This window comes from Mastomys coucha, unplaced genomic scaffold, assembly GCF_008632895.1.
Source record: "Mastomys coucha isolate ucsf_1 unplaced genomic scaffold, UCSF_Mcou_1 pScaffold20, whole genome shotgun sequence".
In the NCBI taxonomy this organism is placed as follows: Eukaryota; Metazoa; Chordata; class Mammalia; order Rodentia; family Muridae; genus Mastomys; species Mastomys coucha.
In genome coordinates, this window is record NW_022196903.1 from 6,183,307 (window position 1) to 6,194,646 (window position 11,340).

The 11,340-nt window shown below is 40.4% G+C and overlaps 1 pseudogene; it reads right to left on the reverse strand.

Moving 5' to 3' along the window:
- Nucleotides 1-3,618: 3,618 nt before the first annotated feature.
- Nucleotides 3,619-5,377, reverse strand: LOC116098475 (annotated as a pseudogene).
- Between the last annotated feature and the right edge of the window lie 5,963 nt (nt 5,378-11,340).

Genomic DNA, 11,340 nt, shown 5'->3' on the forward strand with positions numbered 1-11,340 from the left:
TCCAGGAATTAATTTTATAATCTAACTTTTGGATACTATTATTTTTTATATATAATTATATATAGAATATATATATAACTATATATAATCCTTATATAGTTATATATAATCCTTAACATTTTAAAAAATGTCTATCTAAAATTAGACTTTTTAACCTACTTTTTGGTATTTTTGTGCATTCTATGAATCTAAATAATTTAAAGCAATTGATGTATTTAGTTTATCTTTAAATCTGCACAAATGAAAGAACCAAACTCATTTTTAGAACCTTCACTCATTTGCTCTCCATCTTAAAGAGTATGTTTAATTCTCATTGTTGTTTAATAAGCACCATTCAACCTTTTCATTAATCTTTTGTATGAATAAAATAATATAATGAAATAAATATTATATTCATTTTTGTTTCCAATTCTTAATAATATATCAGTAACGTTTTTAAACTTTAAAATTATATTTATACATTCTAAAGTTAAATGAGAAGCAATTCTTCTTAACCTGTACCCAAATAAAACAAAACTAAACATCACTGCTAACAATAAGGCAAAGAATGTTTTCATTAGTGAAATTCCTAATCTTCTCTGGTACTGTGCAAGGAAGTTTGATCCCAGGCAACAATGATTGTTCCAGGAGTAGACACAAGCAAAATAAGTAGGTCAATAAGTGAATAATAAATAAATGAAAAATAACTTACTGCTGGAGGGAAATGATCTATCCCTGCAAAATGAAAAACAGTGTTAAGGAGAAGAATTATGAGGGAAGATGGGACTGACACCAGATGTCTTATGTACACTGACCCAGAAGAATGAGCTACAAGGTGCTTCTACACCCCATTGTGTTTTTTTACAACTAAAACTTTTTGAGTGAAATCCTCAAGTGAAGCTGCTTTAACACAATAAAATAAAATGAACTAATTAGTAACTAAAATAGCATTTGGCAAGCCTCTTTATTCCTTTATATAGGATTTATACCAGAATTTTAAATATGCAATTGTCAGAATTGCATTTCATTTCTTTCCTTTCAATGGATTTAACTTGGTCCTCTTGTATGCTATCCATTTAGGATGGTGATTAGATATACTTTTCAGGGCCAACCATGTGACACCAAAAAACAAATTGGTGGGTTATTTCTGGGAAAGAACAGCTTTACTTCTCACAGCTTGTTCCTTCATTTGTTCTTTATGTAAGGTTAAGACCTTAGAGACAGAGGCTTTTTCCCATCTAATTTGACTTGCCTCTTGTTGTCCTTGTTCAGCTCGTTCTGTGTTTAGGCAGTCATGTTGTTGAAACTTTATGGCTATAACCTCTGATGTTGCCTGGAGAGAAAAATCTCATAGTCAACTGCTCGATCCTCTGATTCTTAGTCTTTCTACTTTCTCTTCTGAAATGTCTGAGTCTTGGGTGTGGGGGTGTTAGGACTGGACTCCACAACTTTCAAAAAGTCTTCAATAAGCATTTATTCTTCTTTCACAGTGGTTATTTTTGTTACATTTGAGGTGAAGCATGTATTAAAATATCAGCCTCGTAATTATTTACTATTTCTTTGATATAAATGATAAATTATATCTATACAGTAAATAAGTATTAGCAGTCAACACAAATCCAAAACTACCCACCAGCCCTGGGACCGAGAAACAGCTGGGTGACTTCCTTGAGGGTATTCATCAGGAAGGGCATGGTGGCACGTGTGCAACACACATGGCAGTGGCCAGCGGCTTCAGGATCAGTGCAGCAGGTAACAGGGACATGCGCTGGATGGCCTGTGGGAGGAGGAACCCAGTGGCTACTGGGATGGGGTCCCAGTCAGATGGGCTCTTGTCTTCTGGAGCAGAATCATGGGCCCACCGCAGGCAGTTCTGGCCCTAGCCTATACAATCTGAAGGAAGCACAATCTGGGCTGGTGCTTGGCATACCTTGTCTTGTGATGCCTCCATCTTTTCCAGGCAGGAGTCCAGCCATCAGCCTTCCTGAACAGCAGAGCCCAAACCTATCCCTAGGCCTCTGGTCCTGGGTTGAATGGGTAAATAGGAAGGACCCTTGGCTTGTGGGACCTAGGAGCAGCATGGAGACTCAGACTCATGAGGGGCTGAAGTGCAGTCCTCTCTCAAACAAGTAACCACTGAGTCAACTATGTGGGTGCTGAGGGCCAAAAGTCTCTGTGGATGCAGAGAGGAGCTGGCAGGCGGTTGGGTGTCCTTGAACTTAAGGTTAGAAGTCCATATTGCAGGAAGGATACCCAAACTTCCAGGACCAAGAAGGGGAAGTCCTTTCTGTGAAGTGAGGACAACAGGAGGCTGGAGAGAAAGGGTAGTACCAGTGCACATATGTTAACTCTACGCCGCAGGAGGACTTTTTCATCTCCAAAATAGGATGTGGTTACTTCCTGGTCAGTAGCCTGAGTGGAGCTGGCAGGCAGACAAACCTGGACCAGTCTCTGTCATGACTCAGCTAGGGAGACCATCCCTGGTGACCTCTGAGCCCACAAGTGAGCCCACCCCATTTTCACAAAATCTCATTAACCTGAGCATGGTGATGGGGCAGCCAGCCACACTTCTGGTCTGCAGTAAATGGAAGACCCTGGCAATCCCTGCATTTCAGGTACAAAAAAAGGATTAGTTGATAAAAAACTGGCAAGTCACAATCATGCATTGCTTTTCCTTTTAACCTTAAAATGTCAATATACTAGTAACAAAAGCCTCTCAGATCTAGACAAAAATGCTGAAGAGTCGACTGATTTGGTAATTCATCAAAAGAGCTGAAGAAAGGAAAAAGGCAACTAGAGGCTGCAGGTTTTGTTATTGTTGGAAGTTTTTGTTTTGTTTTAATAAATTTCTTTTTGTGTAATCAAATTCCGTTTTTTTCTATAAAGAATTTGCCTAGTTTTCCATAAGGCATATTTTTGTCATCCAAATATCTCTTCTTTTAAAGTTTTCTTACAGTTAAAACCATAAGTCAGAGAAATTAGACCACTAAATAATACATGCCAAGACCTTAATTCAGCCAGACTGGGTCAATTCTATCAAAACTAGACAGCTAAATAAGAACCACATTATAAAAATATTAGCCAAAAAAGACTATTAGATAATTTTGCAAACTCAAATATGAAACTGTACTCAACAGAATGTGCAAACGTGCACAAGCGCAGAGCCACAGGGCAGGGTCGCGCTCCAGTCAGCTTAAAGCTCCACAGTGGTCGTAGTGTTTACCTTGGACTCACATTGAGTCAAAGGAAAATAAAATATGCACAACCACTTCCCAACGGTCAGTGTCAAGTGGGGCCAGAGCTTCACCTTGTCCACACCCTGAAGATAACTGGGGTGGGGCACAATGTGACTGCCCAAGTTTTGGGCTAGACAGCACCCCAGAGTCTTGAGCAACACTGATAACACCTCCTTTCCAGACCTCAGTGGAGCTGAGCACATAGGAAGAGACACAGGGGTCCGACTAGGACGGTGAGGCCATCCTACCCACACTGTAGCCTGAATGTCTGGGTTGTAACAATCACCCTTTTACCAGAAAGCTAGACCTGAAGCTCTAATACCCCTACCACCATACTCTCAGCCACTACACAAATCAGAGTGAGTCCCCACTTGAACGTCCTTGGGCTTGGCACTCAGGGTGTTCACTCAGACAAGTCCCCACCTGGGCACCAGAGAAGGAAAGGGTTTGTTGTACCCGTTGACTGAGCTGCTGAAGGGGGGAATGCCCACACTGCCTACTATGTTCACTGCTGTAGAGCCCAGTGGTGTCAACGAGGAGCCACTGGCCCCCAGTGCTGAGTGTAGAGCTACTGAGGTCATGGGAGCCACAGTCTCCACCCATGGACCAGACACAAAGGATGCACTGCTTCCCAGGACAGGGCTCCCCCGAAGCTGGTTCAGTGTCAGCGGCCGGGGCTGGTTAACCTGGAAGGGGTTGACAGGGCCTGGAGCAGCAGCACCTGGTGCCAGGAAGGGATTGAGGGACTGAGCTGGTGCAGCAGGCTTAGTCACCAGTGAGTCCAGGTTCACCAGGGCTGCACTGGGGCCCAGGAAGGACTCAGGTGTTTCCCGGGCACTGCTAGGCTTGCTTGAGGCAGAAGTTAAGGATTGAGACTCAAAGAGGACAGGGCTCGTGGTTCTGCTATCCTGGGGTAATACTGAGGCCCCTGACTCAGCTGGTTTTTTAGAAGTTCGAAGGTTGTCAAATTCAGAAAAATCATCTTTAACTGTACGTTGAAGAGCTCAAAGGACCCTGAGGCAGAACTGGGCTTGGCAGCTCCCCAGGCATCTGTTGTCTTTCCAGCATTGGGGGCAGGCTGCTGTGAGGCCGCCCAGGGGTCTGAGTTCTTAGGGACAGACTGTGTGCTGGCTGTGGTAGGTACTCCCCAGGGGTCCACAGAGGCTTGGTGCCATATGATGGGCAGGGGTCAGTAATGTTCGCAGGAATCACTGTTCCACCCCAGGGGTTGGTCTGGTTAGCAGAGGCTCCTGTACTCCAGGGCTCAGTTATCTGTGTAACAGGGCCTGAGCTGGGAGAGCATCCATTAAATCCTACAAGGTAGTCTGCTATGAGTGGGATCCTGTCTTGCAGCAAGCTTTCACCTCTTTCTTTTTTGGGACTTTTACTGTGTCTCTCCAGCTTTCTTCCAGAGCCATCTGCAATCTGAGGTCAACACCCCGCCTGAGGCATTCTTCCTGTTCCGCAACCTCTCTACTCATGGCAAGTGCCAGTTGCAGCTGCAGCTCCTCTTCTCCACTTGTCTGTGGCTGGGCCTGCTCCAACTCAGAGGACACTCGTGGGGAAGTAGAGCCCTGGTAGGATGCCAGCGAGCCCCGAGCCTTGCCATACTCCTGCTCTGAGTAGCTGGTAGAAAGGTTGGGCTGGCTGGAGCCACGGCCGAAGGTAATCTGATTGCTGCCCACGCCAGTAGCCACCTGACCTATACGCTCTTTGGTTTTGAGAGCCGGAACCTTCTCAACCTTCAGCCGCTCCTCATCCTTGAGAAGAGCAACCAGGTGCTTTGACTTCTCTCAGACGTTAACACCCTGGTCTTTGCCATCATGGTCAATGTACTGGAAATCCTTCAGAGTCTGTATGGCAAAGATGTTCTCACTGCACTGCTGGGCCACCCGCTCAGAACCTGTCTTGATAAGGTAGTCCAGCAGTGTCAGCGTCTTGTATACATGCCGCCAGTTCTTGCCACTTCTAAACCATGCTCATGATCTCTGAGAAGGCAACCACATTGTAGGTCAGGTCAGCAATCTCAGTCATCAGAGAGTTGGATGGGCCCAACGGGTCATTGAAGGTGGCTTCCCGGACTTTGATTTCAGCCTCTGAGTAATTGTTCAGTTTTTCATCTGCTGTCTTATAGATGAAGTTGTCATGTTTATCTTCTTTGTTACAAATGTGAAGCCCTCCAAGAGAAACTTTCCTGTCCCCTAAGCCTGCACCCTAGGAAGTTTCTGTGTCAGAAATGCAGATGGAACAAAAAGGTCCTCCATGTCATTTCCTCCTTCAAAGCCTCAGGTCCCAGCAGCTGTCAGCCATGCCCTCCTTTCTTGGCAACGCTGGAGAGGCGGGAGTGACCTGACCCCGTGCAGCGTTTAACACCCACATACCAGCCAACATGGCAGCCAAGTACTATTTCTCTTCTTTATCTCCATGGTTCACGTGTTTAAATTGTATTCAAAAATATATTTTGATGGTTTTGTGGGAGAGAAGAACATTTTAGCTCAAGTATAAATCTTATTTGTGTGTGAATAGAGTATAAAAGGGATTGCTGGTCAGTCTTAAACTTACTTCTTATTTTTAGTCTTTGATTACTCAATTTATGTCTGAGAATTCTATGTTATAATCAAAGGCCAAAAGTATTAGAAATTTAAAATATAAAGCTTTGCGTTTTTAGGTGATATTTTTGTCTTTCTTCTTTATGAAAGTATGCATTATTTTATTATTAATTTTTGCCTGCTAGAGGCACACTATACATATAATTCAAGTCATAATGGTAGTATTTCAAAATTTGTATAAGGGTTTCTCATGTCTATTAATATAACTGTTGCTGTGTTAGTCTACAACCTTCTAAAACAGCTTCCCTGCCTGGAGAGTAAGCTACAACATATGAGCTCGTGCATATACCTCATATTTAAGTCACAACTCCCAGCTTACAGAATCACTTCTCCTTGCTATGTTTGCATATGCGCTGAAACTCATATATCCTTTCCTGTGCACTAAAAGTATTCTCTCTCTCTCTCTTTCTCTGTCTCTCTCTGTATCTCTGTCTCCCTCTCTTCTGTCTCTGTCTCTGTCTCTGTCTCTCTCTCTCTCTCTCTCTCTCTCTTTCTCTCTCTCTCTCTGTGTGTGTGTGTGTGTGTGTGTGTGTGTGTGTGTAGATTGCACTGCAAAATTTTAGGGAAAATTCCACCTGTTTTAAATTTTTTTTGTATTGGAGTCCTATAGTGTTTAGAATCTGGTTTCATACACAAGGCTGAAAAAGACAATTATGAAAGGAATGTAAATTTTTTAATTAGGTAAAACACATAAATGCAAAAACAATTGGTAACATTTTCACTGACAGATACAGTAATAGTCATGAGGCTTCAGAGCACAGCTAGGATATTTATTTGACATTTATTAAACAGAGTTTAATGGCAGTGACATTTTAATCTAATTTATCAATTTAATAGTTTTCATGAGAATGCTTCATTTACTTAGACACTTTATGTATCTTTCCTAATCCCACTAATCATTTTTGTTCATTTGCTTTTGAAGCAGGTTGTCTTGAAATAGAGTATAAGAAAGAGAAGAATACAGCTTCATAAAGCACTTTCATTAAAAAGTATCTAGATTAAGAAGTAGTAAGTAATTATCATTTTACAGTACTATTTTTCCATTTGTCTCTATGACATTAAATCATTAAACCTGAGAAGCCATTGGAATGGATCTATAGATGCAAGCCAGAGGTCATCTTTGAAAACATCATCATACATTATCATGAAGTCCCAATTTATAATAGTTTTCTACTTAAAAAAATCTTTAGTGGTAATCTTTTCTAATGAATATGATAAATTTGATAATCACCAAGGGAGTTTAGCTTCAAAAATTTTGCTAAAACCATAGAACACTTAAGGTGAAATAATAAGTAGACAAATGATGTTGATCTATACCTTGGGGAAGATATTTTGTATCTAAGATGTTCCTGTAGCTGACCTTATAGTTTCAAGTATGTATGCTTGTAAGTAATCAATCACTAAGTTCCTAGAACTCTGAAGCTTTGGGCCCAAGCATATTTTTTGTTCCTGCTGACTGTATTTTCATTGCTGGTATATAGAGTGATTAAAGATTTGAACCTGTGTTACCTTAGCAAACTCAGTACCTGAGCAGTAGCCATCTAGAAAATAGATTTGGTTAAATATCCAACTAACTAATATGACAATTGCAGGGTAGAAGAGCTTTTTTATTTCTGGATACTTCATGTAAAGATTTTTAGTAGAGTTGTCTGATGAGGTTTTACTGTGTATTCATCCTGGATGGATTTGCTCATGAAACAAGTTGTGTGCTGGAGTTAATGAGATTGAGAAAAGGCTAACTAACAGATCATAAAATGAAGATTTACATTAATCTTCACAATAGGTTTAAATGTATTAGGTAGATTGTATATCTCATCTGCCTGTCATGGAAACTTGAGTCCTTGATCACCATGCTTTCTTGGATTGTTCTATCATCCTGCAGCTTTCTAAAAAATTTATTGTAATGGCCTACAAAGAAAAAAATATTAATTTCTAGTACTTTCCAATTTCTATTATGTATATATGGGGTGATAGTCTATGCAGGCAACCTGGTCCTGGTCCTCCTGGTTGAGCAAGAGGTCTGGAACTCCAGAGACCCAGTGGGTGGTAATTTCCGCCTGTATGGGAGGGAAGGTGTTCAACCACACCTCCTGGGTCCCTGGCTCCTGTTACAGTCTCAGTCCCCCACAGCCCCCACAGGGGAGGTGTGCGATATTGGTCACGTGTTAGCATCACCAAACCTTCTTACATGCAAATAAGGAATCCTCAAGCTCTCAGTCCAAACCAATGAGAAGTACCTGCTGTCAAACCCTGAATCACCTCCCAAACTGTATATAAGTCCTTTGCAGGGAATTAAAGGTGTGTAAGAACTACTCCGTCCTCTGAGTCTTTTCTTCTAAGAGCTGTAACACTTGGGGAGAGGTCTGCTCTCCCAAAACTTGGCCTGAAGCTTCTCACTGGCTAATTGTCCTCTCATGCTGACTCAGTACAAGGCAGTGTGGAATAACTGAGTGACCTGGAAAACACAGGAGGTGAAGCCAACTGCAGCAGCAGAAGCAGCAGAAGCAACTTCTCCTCCCTGCCTGTGCTTGCTTCCCTTCACCAGAACTCTGCACAGGGCCAGGCCATAGATCTCCGTGAAAGCCTCTGGTACACAGGCCCCCATGTATATATTAGCCAAATGGTCAAGTTCTACCTACAAATATTACTGCTTAATCACACATACACACAGACATACACAAACATTCTCATTTTGACAATTCACTATCATTTATGCCAACACATTGTTGCAAACCTTATTTGTAAACATTAGTGTCTATGCCTACTACTAATGGAAAACTATTATTTATTTTGTGTGTTCAATACTAATAACTTTAGCCCCCAAACTTGGGAGGCAGAGGCAGGTGAATGAAGCTCAGTCTCATCTATAGAGCGAGTTTCTAGACAGACAGAGCTGCACAGAAAAACCCTGCCTCAAAAAGCCAAAACCAAAACAAACACACAAACCCCATTTTTTTCCAGTATGGATCCCAAATGTTCTTTGTCATGATAGAGTGAATTGCTTCATCTGTTAATTTAAAATAAAAAGTAAAACAAAACACACAAAAGAAAAATATTCCTAAAAGTTTTGTTTCGAGAAGTATCCTTTGTATACATATAGATTAATATTTGTAACAATTTGACCATAATATTTGTCAATTGAAAAAATAAAATCATACCTATGTTTATTACAAATTAGAATGATTATTTATAAAGTGTATACATTGGCTCACGGGGAGTTTACTTGGAAAAGGCATACCTCCTCAACACTTGGATTCATGTTAAAGAACTAGATTCTTCTTTACCTTCATAGTTAAGCATTTCTCTGTCTTTGAGGGGAGCCACAGAGAAACTCAGCTTTGCAAGAAGATGATATCACTAAAGAAACACATAGGAAATATTTCAAATGTCAAGGTTTCTGAGTACCCTTGTTGTTTCTTTACAGAAATATGGGATAATTTGGCATAACATTTAGGAATCATGTACTTCCAGAACAAATTCTACATGAATGGCCAAAGTAATGAAAAATGTCTCAAGGTAGACAGATAAAGGGTAAAGAGATCTTGTTAAATCATGATTGCTCATTGTTTTGATTTTCTCAAAATAAAGAAGAAGATGATTATCATGAATGGATTATAATGAAGCTAATGATAAAGTAGATACTTTGTGTATTAGTCATTATTTAAGTGCATCTTATTATATTATCCTAATTAGTTTTGGGTGAACATTCTAAGGTACATATAAAATTATGCCAAAATTTTCAGTATTAAAATAGGAGGATTAGTACCCATTAGTTAATTTTCCTAGTGCTAAGTGACATAACTGAATAGAGAAATGATTTTACTTGAGGTTGGGTCACAGGAATTCTTACCAGAGGGAGACTGCCAAAGTCAGGTGAAAATTGATAGGAAATCTATGTTCCTGCTAGATTAACATAGATCAAAATATATCCATAGGAAAGAAGTGATTTCTGGCATAGCACATACCATAAAGGGCTAGGCTGAAGGAGATAAACTTTGCAGATCATATGAGTTTGAATGGTAAGTGTGTGTATGTGTTTGTACAAAAATGTATTAATGTTCATATACACATAAATATATTCAAAATTTCACTGGTATCAGTAGACTATGTTACACTGAAATGTACAATAACAGAGTACTGATTGTAAAAGAAAGAAAACAAAACAATACAAAAAATCAATAGCAGAAGCTGAAATCTTTTAGCAATTTTTATAGCCCTATTTATCACCATTATTTTTGTTAGCAATATTAAAATGCTTAAATATCTATAATTCTAATATAGATCCTGCATTTAGCATATTTTTCAATTTACATAGCAACTTTTTTAATTTTTAATTTATTATTATTACTGTTTTCCATTTTTATGCATATATGTATTTTTCCTGAATTTATATCTGTGCAGTATATGCATGCCATTCCTGTGGAGACCAGGAGAGGAAAAAGTGGAGTTACACATATTTGCTAGCCATCATATATATCCATGCTGGAAGCTGAACCACAGCCCTCTGGATGAGCAATCAATGTACTTATCTTTGAGTCATCTCTGCACATTCAGGACTTTTATTTTTTAAAATATCAATCTTGGGACCAGGAAAACAGCTCAATTAAGGCTTTTACTGCCAGCATGTTAACTAATTTCTATCCTCAGACCCATTTTATAAAAAGATAGGGGGATGACATACATTTGTTACCATGGTACTAGCAATGCCCATATAGGCAGATCCAGGGCTTAGTTACTAGGCAGACTAGCAAATTCAGTAAGTACTCAGCCAAACACAGACTATCTCAATAAACATGATGTGAGGCTTCTGGAAATGACACTGGGGTTTGGCCTCTGACCTCCACATTTGTTCCTATGAACACATCCAAATATGTATACACATACATAGCACAGAAGCAAATGCAAACCTGTTTCTTTACTTAGGATTTGTATATTGCCTGTCATAGTTAGTTTCAGTGGCAACCTGACATACCTTGGGGGTGGGGACCATATTTGATGGATTTCCTCATTTAGATTGTCCTCGAACAATATCTGAGAGACATTTTCTAATTTGTTAATAGAGGTATTAGGTCCATAGCCACTCTAAGTGATATCATGCCTAAGAAAGTCGTCTTGGGCATTACAATAAAGGAGGTTGAAAAAGACAAAGGAAGAAAGCAAATAAACAGTGTAGGCTTAGATTTTTCAAAACCTACTTTAATTATGGTTCTCCCATGGTTCAATAGCTCTCCTAGCCTACCACACACTAGACAAGTAAAGGAAAAGAAAGGTTAATAGAAAATGAGCATTGTGAAACTGTTTAGAAATAGTTCCTTGCGAAGGAGTCGCAGGGGAGCCGCCTGGCAGCAGGGACCGGATCCTCTCAGCTTCCAGCTAACAGAGGTGGATCAGGGACCTTGGCCGCCTCTCCCTTGCAGGTGGAGAATCTGCCACCAGAGACCTGCCGGAACCGGAGCCTCCAGTGAGAGCTGCCATCCCCTCTCTGCTGAGTTCCTAAGCCGGAAGCAGCCACCTGG